The following is a 16,424-nucleotide window of genomic DNA, read 5'->3' on the forward strand; positions in this document are numbered from 1 at the left end:
TAATAGGTGCGATCATACCAGCACTAATGCACCGGATCCCATCAGAACTCCGCAGTTAAGCGTGCTTGGGCGAGAGTAGTACTAGGATGGGTGACCTCCTGGGAAGTCCTCGTGTTGCACCTCTTTTTTATTTTTTTTTTTTACGTCGTGCTTGCCCTCGTTCTTTAAACGGTGCTATCTTGAATAGTTTAGCTAAAGCGAGTCTCAATGACCTTATTTTAGGCAAGCTCGCACGGGCCCGCAGGGATTCGCAGCTCGACTTACCCTACGTCGCAAGACATGCATATGATAATTATGTGCGCATATTATAATAGGTGTGATCATACCAGCACTAATGCAACGGATCCCATCAGAACTCCGCAGTTAAGCGTGCTTGGGCGAGAGTAGTACTAGGATGGGTGACTTCCTGGGAAGTCCTCGTGTTGCACCTCTTTTTTTTTTTTTTTTTTTTTTTTACGTCGTGCTTACCCTCGTTCTTTAAACGGCGCTATCTTGCACAGTTTAGTTAAAGCGAGTCTCAATGACCTGATTTTAGGCAAGCTCCCACGGGCCCCGCAGGGATTTGCAACTCGACTTACCCTACGTCGCGAGACATGCATATGATAATTATGTGCGCATATTTTAATAGGTGCGATCATACCAGCACTAATGCACCGGATCCCATCAGAACTCCGCAGTTAAGCGTGCTTGGGCGAGAGTAGTACTAGGATGGGTGACCTCCTGGGAAGTCCTCGTGTTGCACCTCTTTTTTTTTTTTTTTTTTTTTTTACGTCGTGCTTACCCTCGTTCTTTAAACGGCGCTATCTTGCACAGTTTTGTTAAAGCGAGTCTCAATGACCTGATTCTAGGCAAGCTCCCACGGGCCCCGCAAGGATTTGCAACTCGACTTACCCTACGTCGCGAGACATGCATATGTTAATTATGTGCGCATATTTTAATAGGTGCGATCATACCAGCACTAATTCACCGGATCCCATCAGAACTCCGCAGTTAAACGTGCTTGGGCGAGAGTAGTACTAGGATGGGTGACCTCCTGGGAAGTCCTCGTGTTGCACCTCTTTTTTTTTTTTTTTTTTTTTTTACGTCGTTCTTACCCTCGTTCTTTAAACGGCGCTATCTTGAATAGTTTAGCTAAAGCGAGTCTCAATGACCTCATTTTAGGCAAGCTCGCACGGGCCCCGCAGGGATTCGCAGCTCGACTTACCCTACGTCGCAAGACATGCATATGATAATTATGTGCGCATATTATAATAGGTGCGATCATACCAGCACTAATGCACCGGATCCCATCAGAACTCCGCAGTTAAGCGTGCTTGGGCGAGAGTAGTACTAGGATGGGTGACCTCCTGGGAAGTCCTCGTGTTGCACCTCTTTTTTTTTTTTTTTTTACGTCGTGCTTACCCTCGTTCTTTAAACGGCGCTATCTTGCACAGTTTTGTTAAAGCGAGTCTCAATGACCTGATTCTAGGCAAGCTCCCACGGGCCCCGCAAGGATTTGCAACTCGACTTACCCTACGTCGCGAGACATGCATATGTTAATTATGTGCGCATATTTTAATAGGTGCGATCATACCAGCACTAATTCACCGGATCCCATCAGAACTCCGCAGTTAAACGTGCTTGGGCGAGAGTAGTACTAGGATGGGTGACCTCCTGGGAAGTCCTCGTGTTGCACCTCTTTTTTTTTTTTTTTTTTTTTTTTTTTTTTTTTTTTTTTTTTTTTTTTTTTTACGTCGTGCTTACCCTCGTTCTTTAAACGGCGCTATCTTGAATAGTTTAGCTAAAGCGAGTCTCAATGACCTCATTTTAGGCAAGTTCGCACGGGCCCCGCAGGGTTTCGCAACTCGACTTACCCTACGTCGCGAGACATGCATATGATAATTATGTGCGCATATTTTAATAGGTGCGATCATACCAGCACTAATGCACCGGATCCCATCAGAACTCCGCAGTTAAGCGTGCTTGGGCGAGAGTAGTACTAGGATGGGTGACCTCCTGGGAAGTCCTCGTGTTGCACCTCTTTTTTTTTTTTTTTACGTCGTGCTTACCCTCGTTCTTTAAACGGCGCTATCTTGCACAGTTTTGTTAAAGCGAGTCTCAATGACCTGATTTTAGGCAAGCTCCCACGGGCCCCGCAGGGATTTGCAACTCGACTTACCCTACGTCGCGAGACATGCATATGATAATTATGTGCGCATATTTTAATAGGTGCGATCATACCAGCACTAATTCACCAGATCCCATCAGAACTCCGCAGTTAAGCATGCTTGGGCGAGAGTAGTACTAGGATGGGTGACCTCCTGGGAAGTCCTCGTGTTGCACCTCTTTTTTTTTTTTTTTTTTTTTTTTTACGTCGTGCTTACCCTCGTTCTTTAAACGGCGCTATCTTGCACAGTTTTGTTAAAGCGAGTCTCAATGACCTGATTCTAGGCAAGCTCCCACGGGCCCCGCAAGGATTTGCAACTCGACTTACCCTACGTCGCGAGACATGCATATGTTAATTATGTGCGCATATTTTAATAGGTGCGATCATACCAGCACTAATTCACCGGATCCCATCAGAACTCCGCAGTTAAACGTGCTTGGGCGAGAGTAGTACTAGGATGGGTGACCTCCTGGGAAGTCCTCGTGTTGCACCTCTTTTTTTTTTTTTTTTTTTTTTTTTTTTTTTTTTTTTTACGTCGTGCTTACCCTCGTTCTTTAAACGGCGCTATCTTGAATAGTTTAGCTAAAGCGAGTCTCAATGACCTCATTTTAGGCAAGTTCGCACGGGCCCCGCAGGGTTTCGCAACTCGACTTACCCTACGTCGCGAGACATGCATATGATAATTATGTGCGCATATTTTAATAGGTGCGATCATACCAGCACTAATGCACCGGATCCCATCAGAACTCCGCAGTTAAGCGTGCTTGGGCGAGAGTAGTACTAGGATGGGTGACCTCCTGGGAAGTCCTCGTGTTGCACCTCTTTTTTTTTTTTTTTTTTTTACGTCGTGCTTACCCTCGTTCTTTAAACGGCGCTATCTTGAATAGTTTAGCTAAAGCGAGTCTCAATGACCTCATTTTAGGCAAGCTCGCACGGGCCCCGCAGGGATTCGCAGCTCGACTTACCCTACGTCGCAAGACATGCATATGATAATTATGTGCGCATATTATAATAGGTGCGATCATACCAGCACTAATGCACCGGATCCCATCAGAACTCCGCAGTTAAGCGTGCTTGGGCGAGAGTAGTACTAGGATGGGTGACCTCCTAGGAAGTCCTCGTGTTGCACCTCTTTTTTTTTTTTTTTTTTTTACGTCGTGCTTACCCTCGTTCTTTAAACGGCGCTATCTTGCACAGTTTTGTTAAAGCGAGTCTCAATGACCTGATTCTAGGCAAGCTCCCACGGGCCCCGCAAGGATTTGCAACTCGACTTACCCTACGTCGCGAGACATGCATATGTTAATTATGTGCGCATATTTTAATAGGTGCGATCATACCAGCACTAATTCACCGGATCCCATCAGAACTCCGCAGTTAAACGTGCTTGGGCGAGAGTAGTACTAGGATGGGTGACCTCCTGGGAAGTCCTCGTGTTGCACCTCTTTTTTTTTTTTTTTTTTTTTTTTTTTTTTTTTTTTTTTTTTTTTTTTTTTACGTCGTGCTTACCCTCGTTCTTTAAACGGCGCTATCTTGAATAGTTTAGCTAAAGCGAGTCTCAATGACCTCATTTTAGGCAAGTTCGCACGGCCCCGCAGGGTTTCGCAACTCGACTTACCCTACGTCGCGAGACATGCATATGATAATTATGTGCGCATATTTTAATAGGTGCGATCATACCAGCACTAATGCACCGGATCCCATCAGAACTCCACAGTTAAGCGTGCTTGGGCGAGAGTAGTACTAGGATGGGTGACCTCCTGGGAAGTCCTCGTGTTGCACCTCTATTTTTTTTTTTTTTTTTTTTTTTTTTTTTACGTCGTGCTTACCCTCGTTCTTTAAACGGCGCTATCTTGCACAGTTTTGTTAAAGCGAGTCTCAATGACCTGATTTTAGGCAAGCTCCCACGGGCCCCGCAGGGATTTGCAACTCGACTTACCCTACGTCGCGAGACATGCATATGATAATTATGTGCGCATATTTTAATAGGTGCGATCATACCAGCACTAATTCACCAGATCCCATCAGAACTCCGCAGTTAAGCATGCTTGGGCGAGAGTAGTACTAGGATGGGTGACCTCCTGGGAAGTCCTCGTGTTGCACCTCTTTTTTTTTTTTTTTTTTTTTTTTTTACGTCGTGCTTACCCTCGTTCTTTAAACGGCGCTATCTTGCACAGTTTTGTTAAAGCGAGTCTCAATGACCTGATTCTAGGCAAGCTCCCACGGGCCCCGCAAGGATTTGCAACTCGACTTACCCTACGTCGCGAGACATGCATATGTTAATTATGTGCGCATATTTTAATAGGTGCGATCATACCAGCACTAATTCACCGGATCCCATCAGAACTCCGCAGTTAAACGTGCTTGGGCGAGAGTAGTACTAGGATGGGTGACCTCCTGGGAAGTCCTCGTGTTGCACCTCTTTTTTTTTTTTTTTTTTTTTTTTTTTTTTTTTTTTTTTTACGTCGTGCTTACCCTCGTTCTTTAAACGGCGCTATCTTGAATAGTTTAGCTAAAGCGAGTCTCAATGACCTCATTTTAGGCAAGTTCGCACGGGCCCCGCAGGGTTTCGCAACTCGACTTACCCTACGTCGCGAGACATGCATATGATAATTATGTGCGCATATTTTAATAGGTGCGATCATACCAGCACTAATGCACCGGATCCCATCAGAACTCCGCAGTTAAGCGTGCTTGGGCGAGAGTAGTACTAGGATGGGTGACCTCCTAGGAAGTCCTCGTGTTGCACCTCTTTTTTTTTTTTTTTTTTTTTTACGTCGTGCTTGCCCTCGTTCTTTAAACGGCGCTATCTTGAATAGTTTAGCTAAAGCGAGTCTCAATGACCTTATTTTAGGCAAGCTCGCACGGGCCCGCAGGGATTCGCAGCTCGACTTACCCTACGTCGCAAGACATGCATATGATAATTATGTGCGCATATTATAATAGGTGTGATCATACCAGCACTAATGCAACGGATCCCATCAGAACTCCGCAGTTAAGCGTGCTTGGGCGAGAGTAGTACTAGGATGGGTGACCTCCTGGGAAGTCCTCGTGTTGCACCTCTTTTTTTTTTTACGTCGTGCTTACCCTCGTTCTTTAAACGGCGCTATCTTGCACAGTTTTGTTAAAGCGAGTCTCAATGACCTGATTTTAGGCAAGCTCCCACGGGCCCCGCAGGGATTTGCAACTCGACTTACCCTACGTCGCGAGACATGCATATGATAATTATGTGCGCATATTTTAATAGGTGCGATCATACCAGCACTAATTCACCAGATCCCATCAGAACTCCGCAGTTAAGCATGCTTGGGCGAGAGTAGTACTAGGATGGGTGACCTCCTGGGAAGTCCTCGTGTTGCACCTCTTTTTTTTTTTTTTTTTTTTTTTTTTACGTCGTGCTTACCCTCGTTCTTTAAACGGCGCTATCTTGCACAGTTTTGTTAAAGCGAGTCTCAATGACCTGATTCTAGGCAAGCTCCCACGGGCCCCGCAAGGATTTGCAACTCGACTTACCCTACGTCGCGAGACATGCATATGTTAATTATGTGCGCATATTTTAATAGGTGCGATCATACCAGCACTAATTCACCGGATCCCATCAGAACTCCGCAGTTAAACGTGCTTGGGCCAGAGTAGTACTAGGATGGGTGACCTCCTGGGAAGTCCTCGTGTTGCACCTCTTTTTTTTTTTTTTTTTTTTTTTTTTTTTTTTTTACGTCGTTCTTACCCTCGTTCTTTAAACGGCGCTATCTTGAATAGTTTAGCTAAAGCGAGTCTCAATGACCTCATTTTAGGCAAGCTCGCACGGGCCCCGCAGGGATTCGCAGCTCAACTTACCCTACGTCGCAAGACATGCATATGATAATTATGTGCGCATATTATAATAGGTGTGATCATACCAGCACTAATGCACCGGATCCCATCAGAACTCCGCAGTTAAGCGTGCTTGGGCGAGAGTAGTACTAGGATGGGTGACCTCCTGGGAAGTCCTCGTGTTGCACCTCTTTTTTTTTTTTTTTTTTTTTACGTCGTGCTTACCCTCGTTCTTTAAACGGCGCTATCTTGAATAGTTTAGCTAAAGCGAGTCTCAATGACCTCATTTTAGGCAAGCTCGCACGGGCCCCGCAGGGATTCGCAGCTCGACTTACCCTACGTCGCAAGACATGCATATGATAATTATGTGCGCATATTATAATAGGTGCGATCATACCAGCACTAATGCACCGGATCCCATCAGAACTCCGCAGTTAAGCGTGCTTGGGCGAGAGTAGTACTAGGATGGGTGACCTCCTGGGAAGTCCTCGTGTTGCACCTCTTTTTTTTTTTTTTTTTTTACGTCGTGCTTGCCCTCGTTCTTTAAACGGTGCTATCTTGAATAGTTTAGCTAAAGCGAGTCTCAATGACCTTATTTTAGGCAAGCTCGCACGGGCCCGTAGGGATTCGCAGCTCGACTTACCCTACGTCGCAAGACATGCATATGATAATTATGTGCGCATATTATAATAGGTGTGATCATACCAGCACTAATGCAACGGATCCCATCAGAACTCCGCAGTTAAGCGTGCTTGGGCGAGAGTAGTACTAGGATGGGTGACCTCCTGGGAAGTCCTCGTGTTGCACCTCTTTTTTTTTTTACGTCGTGCTTACCCTCGTTCTTTAAACGGCGCTATCTTGCACAGTTTTGTTAAAGCGAGTCTCAATGACCTGATTTTAGGCAAGCTCCCACGGGCCCCGCAGGGATTTGCAACTCGACTTACCCTACGTCGCGAGACATGCATATGATAATTATGTGCGCATATTTTAATAGGTGCGATCATACCAGCACTAATTCACCAGATCCCATCAGAACTCCGCAGTTAAGCATGCTTGGGCGAGAGTAGTACTAGGATGGGTGACCTCCTGGGAAGTCCTCGTGTTGCACCTCTTTTTTTTTTTTTTTTTTTTTTTTTTACGTCGTGCTTACCCTCGTTCTTTAAACGGCGCTATCTTGCACAGTTTTGTTAAAGCGAGTCTCAATGACCTGATTCTAGGCAAGCTCCCACGGGCCCCGCAAGGATTTGCAACTCGACTTACCCTACGTCGCGAGACATGCATATGTTAATTATGTGCGCATATTTTAATAGGTGCGATCATACCAGCACTAATTCACCGGATCCCATCAGAACTCCGCAGTTAAACGTGCTTGGGCGAGAGTAGTACTAGGATGGGTGACCTCCTGGGAAGTCCTCGTGTTGCACCTCTTTTTTTTTTTTTTTTTTTTTTTTTTACGTCGTTCTTACCCTCGTTCTTTAAACGGCGCTATCTTGAATAGTTTAGCTAAAGCGAGTCTCAATGACCTCATTTTAGGCAAGCTCGCACGGGCCCCGCAGGGATTCGCAGCTCGACTTACCCTACGTCGCAAGACATGCATATGATAATTATGTGCGCATATTATAATAGGTGTGATCATACCAGCACTAATGCACCGGATCCCATCAGAACTCCGCAGTTAAGCGTGCTTGGGCGAGAGTAGTACTAGGATGGGTGACCTCCTGGGAAGTCCTCGTGTTGCACCTCTTTTTTTTTTTTTTTTTTTTTTACGTCGTGCTTACCCTCGTTCTTTAAACGGCGCTATCTTGAATAGTTTAGCTAAAGCGAGTCTCAATGACCTCATTTTAGGCAAGCTCGCACGGGCCCCGCAGGGATTCGCAGCTCGACTTACCCTACGTCGCAAGACATGCATATGATAATTATGTGCGCATATTATAATAGGTGCGATCATACCAGCACTAATGCACCGGATCCCATCAGAACTCCGCAGTTAAGCGTGCTTGGGCGAGAGTAGTACTAGGATGGGTGACCTCCTGGGAAGTCCTCGTGTTGCACCTCTTTTTTTTTTTTTTTTTACGTCGTGCTTGCCCTCGTTCTTTAAACGGTGCTATCTTGAATAGTTTAGCTAAAGCGAGTCTCAATGACCTTATTTTAGGCAAGCTCGCACGGGCCCGTAGGGATTCGCAGCTCGACTTACCCTACGTCGCAAGACATGCATATGATAATTATGTGCGCATATTATAATAGGTGTGATCATACCAGCACTAATGCAACGGATCCCATCAGAACTCCGCAGTTAAGCGTGCTTGGGCGAGAGTAGTACTAGGATGGGTGACCTCCTGGGAAGTCCTCGTGTTGCACCTCTTTTTTTTTTTTACGTCGTGCTTACCCTCGTTCTTTAAACGGCGCTATCTTGCACAGTTTTGTTAAAGCGAGTCTCAATGACCTGATTTTAGGCAAGCTCCCACGGGCCCCGCAGGGATTTGCAACTCGACTTACCCTACGTCGCGAGACATGCATATGATAATTATGTGCGCATATTTTAATAGGTGCGATCATACCAGCACTAATTCACCAGATCCCATCAGAACTCCGCAGTTAAGCATGCTTGGGCGAGAGTAGTACTAGGATGGGTGACCTCCTGGGAAGTCCTCGTGTTGCACCTCTTTTTTTTTTTTTTTTTTTTTTTTTACGTCGTGCTTACCCTCGTTCTTTAAACGGCGCTATCTTGCACAGTTTTGTTAAAGCGAGTCTCAATGACCTGATTCTAGGCAAGCTCCCACGGGCCCCGCAAGGATTTGCAACTCGACTTACCCTACGTCGCGAGACATGCATATGTTAATTATGTGCGCATATTTTAATAGGTGCGATCATACCAGCACTAATTCACCGGATCCCATCAGAACTCCGCAGTTAAACGTGCTTGGGCGAGAGTAGTACTAGGATGGGTGACCTCCTGGGAAGTCCTCGTGTTGCACCTCTTTTTTTTTTTTTTTTTACGTCGTTCTTACCCTCGTTCTTTAAACGGCGCTATCTTGAATAGTTTAGCTAAAGCGAGTCTCAATGACCTCATTTTAGGCAAGCTCGCACGGGCCCCGCAGGGATTCGCAGCTCGACTTACCCTACGTCGCAAGACATGCATATGATAATTATGTGCGCATATTATAATAGGTGTGATCATACCAGCACTAATGCACCGGATCCCATCAGAACTCCGCAGTTAAGCGTGCTTGGGCGAGAGTAGTACTAGGATGGGTGACCTCCTGGGAAGTCCTCGTGTTGCACCTCTTTTTTTTTTTTTTTTTTTTTTTACGTCGTGCTTACCCTCGTTCTTTAAACGGCGCTATCTTGAATAGTTTAGCTAAAGCGAGTCTCAATGACCTCATTTTAGGCAAGCTCGCACGGGCCCCGCAGGGATTCGCAGCTCGACTTACCCTACGTCGCAAGACATGCATATGATAATTATGTGCGCATATTATAATAGGTGCGATCATACCAGCACTAATGCACCGGATCCCATCAGAACACCGCAGTTAAGCGTGCTTGGGCGAGAGTAGTACTAGGATGGGTGACCTCCTGGGAAGTCCTCGTGTTGCACCCCTTTTTTTTTTTTTTTTTTTACGTCGTGCTTGCCCTCGTTCTTTAAACGGTGCTATCTTGAATAGTTTAGCTAAAGCGAGTCTCAATGACCTTATTTTAGGCAAGCTCGCACGGGCCCGCAGGGATTCGCAGCTCGACTTACCCTACGTCGCAAGACATGCATATGATAATTATGTGCGCATATTATAATAGGTGTGATCATACCAGCACTAATGCAACGGATCCCATCAGAACTCCGCAGTTAAGCGTGCTTGGGCGAGAGTAGTACTAGGATAGGTGACTTCCTGGGAAGTCCTCGTGTTGCACCTCTTTTTTTTTTTTTTTTTTTTTTTTTTTTACGTCGTGCTTACCCTCGTTCTTTAAACGGCGCTATCTTGCACAGTTTAGTTAAAGCGAGTCTCAATGACCTGATTTTAGGCAAGCTCCCACGGGCCCCGCAGGGATTTGCAACTCGACTTACCCTACGTCGCGAGACATGCATATGATAATTATGTGCGCATATTTTAATAGGTGCGATCATACCAGCACTAATGCACCGGATCCCATCAGAACTCCGCAGTTAAGCGTGCTTGGGCGAGAGTAGTACTAGGATGGGTGACCTCCTGGGAAGTCCTCGTGTTGCACCTCTTTTTTTTTTTTTTTTTTACGTCGTGCTTACCCTCGTTCTTTAAACGGCGCTATCTTGAATAGTTTAGCTAAAGCGAGTCTCAATGACCTCATTTTAGGCAAGCTCGCACGGGCCCCGCAGGGATTCGCAGCTCGACTTACCCTACGTCGCAAGACATGCATATGATAATTATGTGCGCATATTATAATAGGTGCGATCATACCAGCACTAATGCACCGGATCCCATCAGAACTCCGCAGTTAAGCGTGCTTGGGCGAGAGTAGTACTAGGATGGGTGACCTCCTGGGAAGTCCTCGTGTTGCACCTCTTTTTTTTTTTTTTTTTTTTACGTCGTGCTTGCCCTCGTTCTTTAAACGGCGCTATCTTGAATAGTTTAGCTAAAGCGAGTCTCAATGACCTTATTTTAGGCAAGCTCGCACGGGCCCGCAGGGATTCGCAGCTCGACTTACCCTACGTCGCAAGACATGCATATGATAATTATGTGCGCATATTATAATAGGTGTGATCATACCAGCACTAATGCAACGGATCCCATCAGAACTCCGCAGTTAAGCTTGCTTGGGCGAGAGTAGTACTAGGATGGGTGACCTCCTGGGAAGTCCTCGTGTTGCACCTCTTTTTTTTTTTTTTTTTTTTACGTCGTGCTTACCCTCGTTCTTTAAACGGCGCTATCTTGCACAGTTTAGTTAAAGCGAGTCTCAATGACCTGATTTTAGGCAAGCTCCCACGGGCCCCGCAGGGATTTGCAACTCGACTTACCCTACGTCGCGAGACATGCATATGTTAATTATGTGCGCATATTTTAATAGGTGCGATCATACCAGCACTAATTCACCGGATCCCATCAGAACTCCGCAGTTAAACGTGCTTGGGCGAGAGTAGTACTAGGATGGGTGACCTCCTGGGAAGTCCTCGTGTTGCACCTCTTTTTTTTTTTTTTTTTTTTTTTTTTTTTTTTTTTTTTACGTCGTGCTTACCCTCGTTCTTTAAACGGCGCTATCTTGCACAGTTTTGTTAAAGCGAGTCTCAATGACCTGATTCTAGGCAAGCTCCCACGGGCCCCGCAAGGATTTGCAACTCGACTTACCCTACGTCGCGAGACATGCATATGTTAATTATGTGCGCATATTTTAATAGGTGCGATCATACCAGCACTAATTCACCGGATCCCATCAGAACTCCGCAGTTAAACGTGCTTGGGCGAGAGTAGTACTAGGATGGGTGACCTCCTGGGAAGTCCTCGTGTTGCACCTCTTTTTTTTTTTTTTTTTTTTTTTTTTTTTTTTTTTTTTTTTACGTCGTGCTTACCCTCGTTCTTTAAACAGCGCTATCTTGAATAGTTTAGCTAAAGCGAGTCTCAATGACCTCATTTTAGGCAAGTTCGCACGGGCCCCGCAGGGTTTCGCAACTCGACTTACCCTACGTTGCGAGACATGCATATGATAATTATGTGCGCATATTTTAATAGGTGCGATCATACCAGCACTAATGCACCGGATCCCATCAGAACTCCGCAGTTAAGCGTGCTTGGGCGAGAGTAGTACTAGGATGGGTGACCTCCTGGGAAGTCCTCGTGTTGCACCTCTTTTTTTTTTTTTTTTTTTACGTCGTGCTTACCCTCGTTCTTTAAACGGCGCTATCTTGAATAGTTTAGCTAAAGCGAGTCTCAATGACCTCATTTTAGGCAAGCTCGCACGGGCCCCGCAGGGATTCGCAGCTCGACTTACCCTACGTCGCAAGACATGCATATGATAATTATGTGCGCATATTATAATAGGTGCGATCATACCAGCACTAATGCACCGGATCCCATCAGAACTCCGCAGTTAAGCGTGCTTGGGCGAGAGTAGTACTAGGATGGGTGACCTCCTGGGAAGTCCTCGTGTTGCACCTCTTTTTTTTTTTTTTTTTTTTTACGTCGTGCTTGCCCTCGTTCTTTAAACGGCGCTATCTTGAATAGTTTAGCTAAAGCGAGTCTCAATGACCTTATTTTAGGCAAGCTCGCACGGGCCCGCAGGGATTCGCAGCTCGACTTACCCTACGTCGCAAGACATGCATATGATAATTATGTGCGCATATTATAATAGGTGCGATCATACTAGCACTAATGCACCGGATCCCATCAGAACTCCGCAGTTAAGCGTGCTTGGGCGAGAGTAGTACTAGGATGGGTGACCTCCTGGGAAGTCCTCGTGTTGCACCTCGTTTTTTTTTTACGTCGTGCTTACCCTCGTTCTTTAAACGGCGCTATCTTGCACAGTTTAGTTAAAGCGAGTCTCAATGACCTGATTTTAGGCAAGCTTCCACGGGCCCCGCAGGGATTTGCAACTCGACTTACCCTACGTCGCGAGACATGCATATGATAATTATGTGCGCATATTTTAATAGGTGCGATCATACCAGCACTAATGCACCGGATCCCATCAGAACTCCGCAGTTAAGCGTGCTTGGGCGAGAGTAATACTAGGATGGGTGACCTCCTGGGAAGTCCTCGTGTTGCACCTCTTTTTTTTTTTTTTTTTTTTTTACGTCGTGCTTACCCTCGTTCTTTAAACGGCGCTATCTTGCACAGTTTAGTTAAAGCGAGTCTCAATGACCTGATTTTAGGCAAGCTCCCACGGGCCCCGCAGGGATTTGCAACTCGACTTACCCTACGTCGCGAGACATGCATATGATAATTATGTGCGCATATTTTAATAGGTGCGATCATAACAGCACTAATGCACCGGATCCCATCAGAACTCCGCAGTTAAGCGTGCTTGGGCGAGGGTAGTACTAGGATGGGTGACCTCCTGGGAAGTCCTCGTGTTGCACCTCTTTTTTTTTTTTTTTTTTTTTTTTTTTTTTTTTTTTTTTTTTTTTTTTTTTTTTTTTTTTTTACGTCGTGCTTACCCTCGTTCTTTAAACGGCGCTATCTTGCACAGTTTTGTTAAAGCGATACTCAATGACCTGATTTTAGGCAAGCTCCCACGGGCCCCGCAGGGATTTGCAACTCGACTTACCCTACGTCGCGAGACATGCATATGATAATTATGTGCGCATATTTTAATAGGTGCGATCATACCAGCACTAATTCACCAGATCCCATCAGAACTCCGCAGTTAAGCATGCTTGGGCGAGAGTAGTACTAGGATGGGTGACCTCCTGGGAAGTCCTCGTGTTGCACCTCTTTTTTTTTTTTTTTTTTTTTTTTTTTTTTTTTTTTTTTTTTTTTTTTTTTTTTTTTTTTTTTTTTTTTTACGTCGTGCTTACCCTCGTTCTTTAAACGGCGCTATCTTGCACAGTTTTGTTAAAGCGAGTCTCAATGACCTGATTCTAGGCAAGCTCCCACGGGCCCCGCAAGGATTTGCAACTCGACTTACCCTACGTCGCGAGACATGCATATGTTAATTATGTGCGCATATTTTAATAAGTGCGATCATACCAGCACTAATTCACCGGATCCCATCAGAACTCCGCAGTTAAACGTGCTTGGGCGAGAGTAGTACTAGGATGGGTGACCTCCTGGGAAGTCCTCGTGTTGCACCTCTTTTTTTTTTTTTTTTTTTTTTTTTTTTTTTTTTTTTTTTTTTTTTTTTTTTTTACGTCGTTCTTACCCTCGTTCTTTAAACGGCGCTATCTTGAATAGTTTAGCTAAAGCGAGTCTCAATGACCTCATTTTAGGCAAGCTCGCACGGGCCCCGCAGGGATTCGCAGCTCGACTTACCCTACGTCGCAAGACATGCATATGATAATTATGTGCGCATATTATAATAGGTGTGATCATACCAGCACTAATGCACCGGATCCCATCAGAACTCCGCAGTTAAGCGTGCTTGGGCGAGAGTAGTACTAGGATGGGTGACCTCCTGGGAAGTCCTCGTGTTGCACCTCTTTTTTTTTTTTTTTTTTTTTTTACGTCGTGCTTACCCTCGTTCTTTAAACGGCGCTATCTTGAATAGTTTAGCTAAAGCGAGTCTCAATGACCTCATTTTAGGCAAGCTCGCACGGGCCCCGCAGGGATTCGCAGCTCGACTTACCCTACGTCGCAAGACATGCATATGATAATTATGTGCGCATATTTTAATAGGTGCGATCATACCAGCACTAATGAACCGGATCCCATCAGAACTCCGCAGTTAAGCGTGCTTGGGCGAGAGTAGTACTAGGATGGGTGACCTCCTGGGAAGTCCTCGTGTTGCACCTCTTTTTTTTTTTTTTTTTTTACGTCGTGCTTGCCCTCGTTCTTTAAACGGTGCTATCTTGAATAGTTTAGCTAAAGCGAGTCTCAATGACCTTATTTTAGGCAAGCTCGCACGGGCCCGCAGGGATTCGCAGCTCGACTTACCCTACGTCGCAAAACATGCATATGATAATTATGTGCGCATATTATAATAGGTGTGATCATACCAGCACTAATGCAACGGATCCCATCAGAACTCCGCAGTTAAGCGTGCTTGGGCGAGAGTAGTACTAGGATGGGTGACTTCCTGGGAAGTCCTCGGGTTGCACCTCTTTTTTTTTTTTTTTTTTTTTTACGTCGTGCTTACCCTCGTTCTTTAAACGGCGCTATCTTGCACAGTTTAGTTAAAGCGAGTCTCAATGACCTGATTTTAGGCAAGCTCCCACGGGCCCCGCAGGGATTTGCAACTCGACTTACCCTACGTCGCGAGACATGCATATGATAATTATGTGCGCATATTTTAATAGGTGCGATCATAACAGCACTAATGCACCGAATCCCATCAGAACTCCGCAGTTAAGCGTGCTTGGGCGAGAGTAGTACTAGGATGGGTGACCTTCTGGGAAGTCCTCGTGTTGCACCTCTTTTTTTTTTTTTTTTTTTTTTTTTTTTTTTTTTTTTTTTTTTTTTTTTTTTTACGTCGTGCTTACCCTCGTTCTTTAAACGGCGCTATCTTGCACAGTTTTGTTAAAGCGATACTCAATGACCTGATTTTAGGCAAGCTCCCACGGGCCCCGCAGGGATTTGCAACTCGACTTACCCTACGTCGCGAGACATGCATATGATAATTATGTGCGCATATTTTAATAGGTGCGATCATACCAGCACTAATTCACCAGATCCCATCAGAACTCCGCAGTTAAGCATGCTTGGGCGAGAGTAGTACTAGGATGGGTGACCTCCTGGGAAGTCCTCGTGTTGCACCTCTTTTTTTTTTTTTTTTTTTTTTTTTTTTTTTTTTTTTTTTTACGTCGTGCTTACCCTCGTTCTTTAAACGGCGCTATCTTGCACAGTTTTGTTAAAGCGAGTCTCAATGACCTGATTCTAGGCAAGCTCCCACGGGCCCCGCAAGGATTTGCAACTCGACTTACCCTACGTCGCGAGACATGCATATGTTAATTATGTGCGCATATTTTAATAAGTGCGATCATACCAGCACTAATTCACCGGATCCCATCAGAACTCCGCAGTTAAACGTGCTTGGGCGAGAGTAGTACTAGGATGGGTGACCTCCTGGGAAGTCCTCGTGTTGCACCTCTTTTTTTTTTTTTTTTTTTTTTTTTTTTTTTTTTTTTTTTTTACGTCGTTCTTACCCTCGTTCTTTAAACGGCGCTATCTTGAATAGTTTAGCTAAAGCGAGTCTCAATGACCTCATTTTAGGCAAGCTCGCACGGGCCCCGCAGGGATTCGCAGCTCGACTTACCCTACGTCGCAAGATATGCATATGATAATTATGTGCGCATATTATAATAGGTGTGATCATACCAGCACTAATGCACCGGATCCCATCAGAACTCCGCAGTTAAGCGTGCTTGGGCGAGAGTAGTACTAGGATGGGTGACCTCCTGGGAAATCCTCGTGTTGCACCTCTTTTTTTTTTTTTTTTTTTTTTTTTTTACGTCGTGCTTACCCTCGTTCTTTAAACGGCGCTATCTTGAATAGTTTAGCTAAAGCGAGTCTCAATGACCTCATTTTAGGCAAGCTCGCACGGGCCCCGCAGGGATTCGCAGCTCGACTTACCCTACGTCGCAAGACATGCATATGATAATTATGTGCGCATATTTTAATAGGTGCGATCATACCAGCACTAATGAACCGGATCCCATCAGAACTCCGCAGTTAAGCGTGCTTGGGCGAGAGTAGTACTAGGATGGGTGACCTCCTGGGAAGTCCTCGTGTTGCACCTCTTTTTTTTTTTTTTTTTTTTACGTCGTGCTTGCCCTCGTTCTTTAAACGGTGCTATCTTGAATAGTTTAGCTAAAGCGAGTCTCAATGACCTTATTTTAGGCAAGCTCGCACGG

The 16,424-nt window shown here is 45.3% G+C and overlaps 52 non-coding genes across 52 annotated transcripts; all 52 read left to right on the forward strand.

The window, feature by feature from the left end:
- The first annotated feature begins 4 nt into the window (after window positions 1-4).
- LOC148559596 (5S ribosomal RNA) lies at window positions 5-123 on the forward strand. Its single transcript, XR_015887934.1, has one exon. It is a non-coding gene; the product is annotated as a 5S ribosomal RNA (ribosomal RNA).
- Window positions 124-312: 189 nt separating this feature from the next.
- LOC148559597 (5S ribosomal RNA) lies at window positions 313-431 on the forward strand. The gene has a single exon (XR_015891043.1). It is a non-coding gene; the product is annotated as a 5S ribosomal RNA (ribosomal RNA).
- Window positions 432-626: 195 nt separating this feature from the next.
- On the forward strand, window positions 627-745 carry LOC148559598 (5S ribosomal RNA). The gene has a single exon (XR_015887945.1). It is a non-coding gene; the product is annotated as a 5S ribosomal RNA (ribosomal RNA).
- Window positions 746-939: 194 nt separating this feature from the next.
- Window positions 940-1,058, forward strand: LOC148559599 (5S ribosomal RNA). The gene has a single exon (XR_015889616.1). It is a non-coding gene; the product is annotated as a 5S ribosomal RNA (ribosomal RNA).
- A 194-nt stretch (window positions 1,059-1,252) lies between these two features.
- LOC148559600 (5S ribosomal RNA) lies at window positions 1,253-1,371 on the forward strand. The gene has a single exon (XR_015887956.1). It is a non-coding gene; the product is annotated as a 5S ribosomal RNA (ribosomal RNA).
- A 188-nt stretch (window positions 1,372-1,559) lies between these two features.
- LOC148559601 (5S ribosomal RNA) lies at window positions 1,560-1,678 on the forward strand. Its single transcript, XR_015889617.1, has one exon. It is a non-coding gene; the product is annotated as a 5S ribosomal RNA (ribosomal RNA).
- Window positions 1,679-1,901: 223 nt separating this feature from the next.
- LOC148559602 (5S ribosomal RNA) lies at window positions 1,902-2,020 on the forward strand. The gene has a single exon (XR_015887967.1). It is a non-coding gene; the product is annotated as a 5S ribosomal RNA (ribosomal RNA).
- Window positions 2,021-2,206: 186 nt separating this feature from the next.
- Window positions 2,207-2,325, forward strand: LOC148559603 (5S ribosomal RNA). Its single transcript, XR_015891234.1, has one exon. It is a non-coding gene; the product is annotated as a 5S ribosomal RNA (ribosomal RNA).
- A 196-nt stretch (window positions 2,326-2,521) lies between these two features.
- LOC148559604 (5S ribosomal RNA) lies at window positions 2,522-2,640 on the forward strand. The gene has a single exon (XR_015889619.1). It is a non-coding gene; the product is annotated as a 5S ribosomal RNA (ribosomal RNA).
- A 209-nt stretch (window positions 2,641-2,849) lies between these two features.
- LOC148559605 (5S ribosomal RNA) lies at window positions 2,850-2,968 on the forward strand. Its single transcript, XR_015887978.1, has one exon. It is a non-coding gene; the product is annotated as a 5S ribosomal RNA (ribosomal RNA).
- Window positions 2,969-3,159: 191 nt separating this feature from the next.
- On the forward strand, window positions 3,160-3,278 carry LOC148559606 (5S ribosomal RNA). The gene has a single exon (XR_015889660.1). It is a non-coding gene; the product is annotated as a 5S ribosomal RNA (ribosomal RNA).
- Window positions 3,279-3,469: 191 nt separating this feature from the next.
- LOC148559607 (5S ribosomal RNA) lies at window positions 3,470-3,588 on the forward strand. Its single transcript, XR_015889620.1, has one exon. It is a non-coding gene; the product is annotated as a 5S ribosomal RNA (ribosomal RNA).
- A 221-nt stretch (window positions 3,589-3,809) lies between these two features.
- Window positions 3,810-3,928, forward strand: LOC148559608 (5S ribosomal RNA). The gene has a single exon (XR_015889878.1). It is a non-coding gene; the product is annotated as a 5S ribosomal RNA (ribosomal RNA).
- A 202-nt stretch (window positions 3,929-4,130) lies between these two features.
- On the forward strand, window positions 4,131-4,249 carry LOC148559609 (5S ribosomal RNA). The gene has a single exon (XR_015891235.1). It is a non-coding gene; the product is annotated as a 5S ribosomal RNA (ribosomal RNA).
- Window positions 4,250-4,446: 197 nt separating this feature from the next.
- LOC148559610 (5S ribosomal RNA) lies at window positions 4,447-4,565 on the forward strand. Its single transcript, XR_015889621.1, has one exon. It is a non-coding gene; the product is annotated as a 5S ribosomal RNA (ribosomal RNA).
- A 211-nt stretch (window positions 4,566-4,776) lies between these two features.
- LOC148559611 (5S ribosomal RNA) lies at window positions 4,777-4,895 on the forward strand. Its single transcript, XR_015889661.1, has one exon. It is a non-coding gene; the product is annotated as a 5S ribosomal RNA (ribosomal RNA).
- Window positions 4,896-5,087: 192 nt separating this feature from the next.
- LOC148559612 (5S ribosomal RNA) lies at window positions 5,088-5,206 on the forward strand. The gene has a single exon (XR_015890386.1). It is a non-coding gene; the product is annotated as a 5S ribosomal RNA (ribosomal RNA).
- Window positions 5,207-5,388: 182 nt separating this feature from the next.
- LOC148559613 (5S ribosomal RNA) lies at window positions 5,389-5,507 on the forward strand. Its single transcript, XR_015891236.1, has one exon. It is a non-coding gene; the product is annotated as a 5S ribosomal RNA (ribosomal RNA).
- A 197-nt stretch (window positions 5,508-5,704) lies between these two features.
- LOC148559614 (5S ribosomal RNA) lies at window positions 5,705-5,823 on the forward strand. Its single transcript, XR_015890975.1, has one exon. It is a non-coding gene; the product is annotated as a 5S ribosomal RNA (ribosomal RNA).
- Window positions 5,824-6,028: 205 nt separating this feature from the next.
- On the forward strand, window positions 6,029-6,147 carry LOC148559615 (5S ribosomal RNA). The gene has a single exon (XR_015888817.1). It is a non-coding gene; the product is annotated as a 5S ribosomal RNA (ribosomal RNA).
- A 192-nt stretch (window positions 6,148-6,339) lies between these two features.
- Window positions 6,340-6,458, forward strand: LOC148559616 (5S ribosomal RNA). The gene has a single exon (XR_015887989.1). It is a non-coding gene; the product is annotated as a 5S ribosomal RNA (ribosomal RNA).
- A 189-nt stretch (window positions 6,459-6,647) lies between these two features.
- On the forward strand, window positions 6,648-6,766 carry LOC148559617 (5S ribosomal RNA). Its single transcript, XR_015890387.1, has one exon. It is a non-coding gene; the product is annotated as a 5S ribosomal RNA (ribosomal RNA).
- A 182-nt stretch (window positions 6,767-6,948) lies between these two features.
- LOC148559618 (5S ribosomal RNA) lies at window positions 6,949-7,067 on the forward strand. The gene has a single exon (XR_015891237.1). It is a non-coding gene; the product is annotated as a 5S ribosomal RNA (ribosomal RNA).
- A 197-nt stretch (window positions 7,068-7,264) lies between these two features.
- On the forward strand, window positions 7,265-7,383 carry LOC148559619 (5S ribosomal RNA). The gene has a single exon (XR_015889622.1). It is a non-coding gene; the product is annotated as a 5S ribosomal RNA (ribosomal RNA).
- Window positions 7,384-7,580: 197 nt separating this feature from the next.
- On the forward strand, window positions 7,581-7,699 carry LOC148559620 (5S ribosomal RNA). The gene has a single exon (XR_015888819.1). It is a non-coding gene; the product is annotated as a 5S ribosomal RNA (ribosomal RNA).
- Window positions 7,700-7,892: 193 nt separating this feature from the next.
- LOC148559621 (5S ribosomal RNA) lies at window positions 7,893-8,011 on the forward strand. The gene has a single exon (XR_015888001.1). It is a non-coding gene; the product is annotated as a 5S ribosomal RNA (ribosomal RNA).
- Window positions 8,012-8,198: 187 nt separating this feature from the next.
- LOC148559622 (5S ribosomal RNA) lies at window positions 8,199-8,317 on the forward strand. Its single transcript, XR_015890388.1, has one exon. It is a non-coding gene; the product is annotated as a 5S ribosomal RNA (ribosomal RNA).
- Window positions 8,318-8,500: 183 nt separating this feature from the next.
- On the forward strand, window positions 8,501-8,619 carry LOC148559623 (5S ribosomal RNA). The gene has a single exon (XR_015891238.1). It is a non-coding gene; the product is annotated as a 5S ribosomal RNA (ribosomal RNA).
- A 196-nt stretch (window positions 8,620-8,815) lies between these two features.
- On the forward strand, window positions 8,816-8,934 carry LOC148559624 (5S ribosomal RNA). The gene has a single exon (XR_015889623.1). It is a non-coding gene; the product is annotated as a 5S ribosomal RNA (ribosomal RNA).
- A 188-nt stretch (window positions 8,935-9,122) lies between these two features.
- Window positions 9,123-9,241, forward strand: LOC148559625 (5S ribosomal RNA). Its single transcript, XR_015888820.1, has one exon. It is a non-coding gene; the product is annotated as a 5S ribosomal RNA (ribosomal RNA).
- A 194-nt stretch (window positions 9,242-9,435) lies between these two features.
- On the forward strand, window positions 9,436-9,554 carry LOC148559626 (5S ribosomal RNA). Its single transcript, XR_015891022.1, has one exon. It is a non-coding gene; the product is annotated as a 5S ribosomal RNA (ribosomal RNA).
- Window positions 9,555-9,743: 189 nt separating this feature from the next.
- On the forward strand, window positions 9,744-9,862 carry LOC148559627 (5S ribosomal RNA). Its single transcript, XR_015890813.1, has one exon. It is a non-coding gene; the product is annotated as a 5S ribosomal RNA (ribosomal RNA).
- A 199-nt stretch (window positions 9,863-10,061) lies between these two features.
- Window positions 10,062-10,180, forward strand: LOC148559628 (5S ribosomal RNA). The gene has a single exon (XR_015888012.1). It is a non-coding gene; the product is annotated as a 5S ribosomal RNA (ribosomal RNA).
- Window positions 10,181-10,369: 189 nt separating this feature from the next.
- Window positions 10,370-10,488, forward strand: LOC148559629 (5S ribosomal RNA). Its single transcript, XR_015888023.1, has one exon. It is a non-coding gene; the product is annotated as a 5S ribosomal RNA (ribosomal RNA).
- A 190-nt stretch (window positions 10,489-10,678) lies between these two features.
- Window positions 10,679-10,797, forward strand: LOC148559630 (5S ribosomal RNA). Its single transcript, XR_015891280.1, has one exon. It is a non-coding gene; the product is annotated as a 5S ribosomal RNA (ribosomal RNA).
- Window positions 10,798-10,988: 191 nt separating this feature from the next.
- LOC148559631 (5S ribosomal RNA) lies at window positions 10,989-11,107 on the forward strand. Its single transcript, XR_015889624.1, has one exon. It is a non-coding gene; the product is annotated as a 5S ribosomal RNA (ribosomal RNA).
- Window positions 11,108-11,316: 209 nt separating this feature from the next.
- On the forward strand, window positions 11,317-11,435 carry LOC148559632 (5S ribosomal RNA). The gene has a single exon (XR_015889625.1). It is a non-coding gene; the product is annotated as a 5S ribosomal RNA (ribosomal RNA).
- Window positions 11,436-11,647: 212 nt separating this feature from the next.
- LOC148559633 (5S ribosomal RNA) lies at window positions 11,648-11,766 on the forward strand. The gene has a single exon (XR_015888034.1). It is a non-coding gene; the product is annotated as a 5S ribosomal RNA (ribosomal RNA).
- A 190-nt stretch (window positions 11,767-11,956) lies between these two features.
- On the forward strand, window positions 11,957-12,075 carry LOC148559634 (5S ribosomal RNA). Its single transcript, XR_015888045.1, has one exon. It is a non-coding gene; the product is annotated as a 5S ribosomal RNA (ribosomal RNA).
- A 191-nt stretch (window positions 12,076-12,266) lies between these two features.
- LOC148559635 (5S ribosomal RNA) lies at window positions 12,267-12,385 on the forward strand. Its single transcript, XR_015889357.1, has one exon. It is a non-coding gene; the product is annotated as a 5S ribosomal RNA (ribosomal RNA).
- A 182-nt stretch (window positions 12,386-12,567) lies between these two features.
- On the forward strand, window positions 12,568-12,686 carry LOC148559636 (5S ribosomal RNA). The gene has a single exon (XR_015889923.1). It is a non-coding gene; the product is annotated as a 5S ribosomal RNA (ribosomal RNA).
- A 193-nt stretch (window positions 12,687-12,879) lies between these two features.
- Window positions 12,880-12,998, forward strand: LOC148559637 (5S ribosomal RNA). Its single transcript, XR_015889717.1, has one exon. It is a non-coding gene; the product is annotated as a 5S ribosomal RNA (ribosomal RNA).
- A 233-nt stretch (window positions 12,999-13,231) lies between these two features.
- Window positions 13,232-13,350, forward strand: LOC148559638 (5S ribosomal RNA). Its single transcript, XR_015891239.1, has one exon. It is a non-coding gene; the product is annotated as a 5S ribosomal RNA (ribosomal RNA).
- Window positions 13,351-13,591: 241 nt separating this feature from the next.
- LOC148559639 (5S ribosomal RNA) lies at window positions 13,592-13,710 on the forward strand. The gene has a single exon (XR_015890516.1). It is a non-coding gene; the product is annotated as a 5S ribosomal RNA (ribosomal RNA).
- A 225-nt stretch (window positions 13,711-13,935) lies between these two features.
- LOC148559640 (5S ribosomal RNA) lies at window positions 13,936-14,054 on the forward strand. The gene has a single exon (XR_015888821.1). It is a non-coding gene; the product is annotated as a 5S ribosomal RNA (ribosomal RNA).
- Window positions 14,055-14,248: 194 nt separating this feature from the next.
- LOC148559641 (5S ribosomal RNA) lies at window positions 14,249-14,367 on the forward strand. The gene has a single exon (XR_015889825.1). It is a non-coding gene; the product is annotated as a 5S ribosomal RNA (ribosomal RNA).
- A 189-nt stretch (window positions 14,368-14,556) lies between these two features.
- On the forward strand, window positions 14,557-14,675 carry LOC148559642 (5S ribosomal RNA). The gene has a single exon (XR_015891591.1). It is a non-coding gene; the product is annotated as a 5S ribosomal RNA (ribosomal RNA).
- Window positions 14,676-14,868: 193 nt separating this feature from the next.
- On the forward strand, window positions 14,869-14,987 carry LOC148559643 (5S ribosomal RNA). Its single transcript, XR_015891588.1, has one exon. It is a non-coding gene; the product is annotated as a 5S ribosomal RNA (ribosomal RNA).
- A 224-nt stretch (window positions 14,988-15,211) lies between these two features.
- On the forward strand, window positions 15,212-15,330 carry LOC148559644 (5S ribosomal RNA). Its single transcript, XR_015891240.1, has one exon. It is a non-coding gene; the product is annotated as a 5S ribosomal RNA (ribosomal RNA).
- A 212-nt stretch (window positions 15,331-15,542) lies between these two features.
- Window positions 15,543-15,661, forward strand: LOC148559645 (5S ribosomal RNA). Its single transcript, XR_015890517.1, has one exon. It is a non-coding gene; the product is annotated as a 5S ribosomal RNA (ribosomal RNA).
- A 213-nt stretch (window positions 15,662-15,874) lies between these two features.
- LOC148559646 (5S ribosomal RNA) lies at window positions 15,875-15,993 on the forward strand. Its single transcript, XR_015888767.1, has one exon. It is a non-coding gene; the product is annotated as a 5S ribosomal RNA (ribosomal RNA).
- A 198-nt stretch (window positions 15,994-16,191) lies between these two features.
- Window positions 16,192-16,310, forward strand: LOC148559647 (5S ribosomal RNA). Its single transcript, XR_015889826.1, has one exon. It is a non-coding gene; the product is annotated as a 5S ribosomal RNA (ribosomal RNA).
- The last annotated feature ends 114 nt before the right edge of the window (window positions 16,311-16,424 follow it).

Source organism: Arachis ipaensis, chromosome B6 (genome assembly GCF_059453495.1).
Source record: "Arachis ipaensis isolate K30076 ecotype BB chromosome B6, ASM5945349v1, whole genome shotgun sequence".
NCBI lineage: Eukaryota > Viridiplantae > Streptophyta > Magnoliopsida > Fabales > Fabaceae > Arachis > Arachis ipaensis.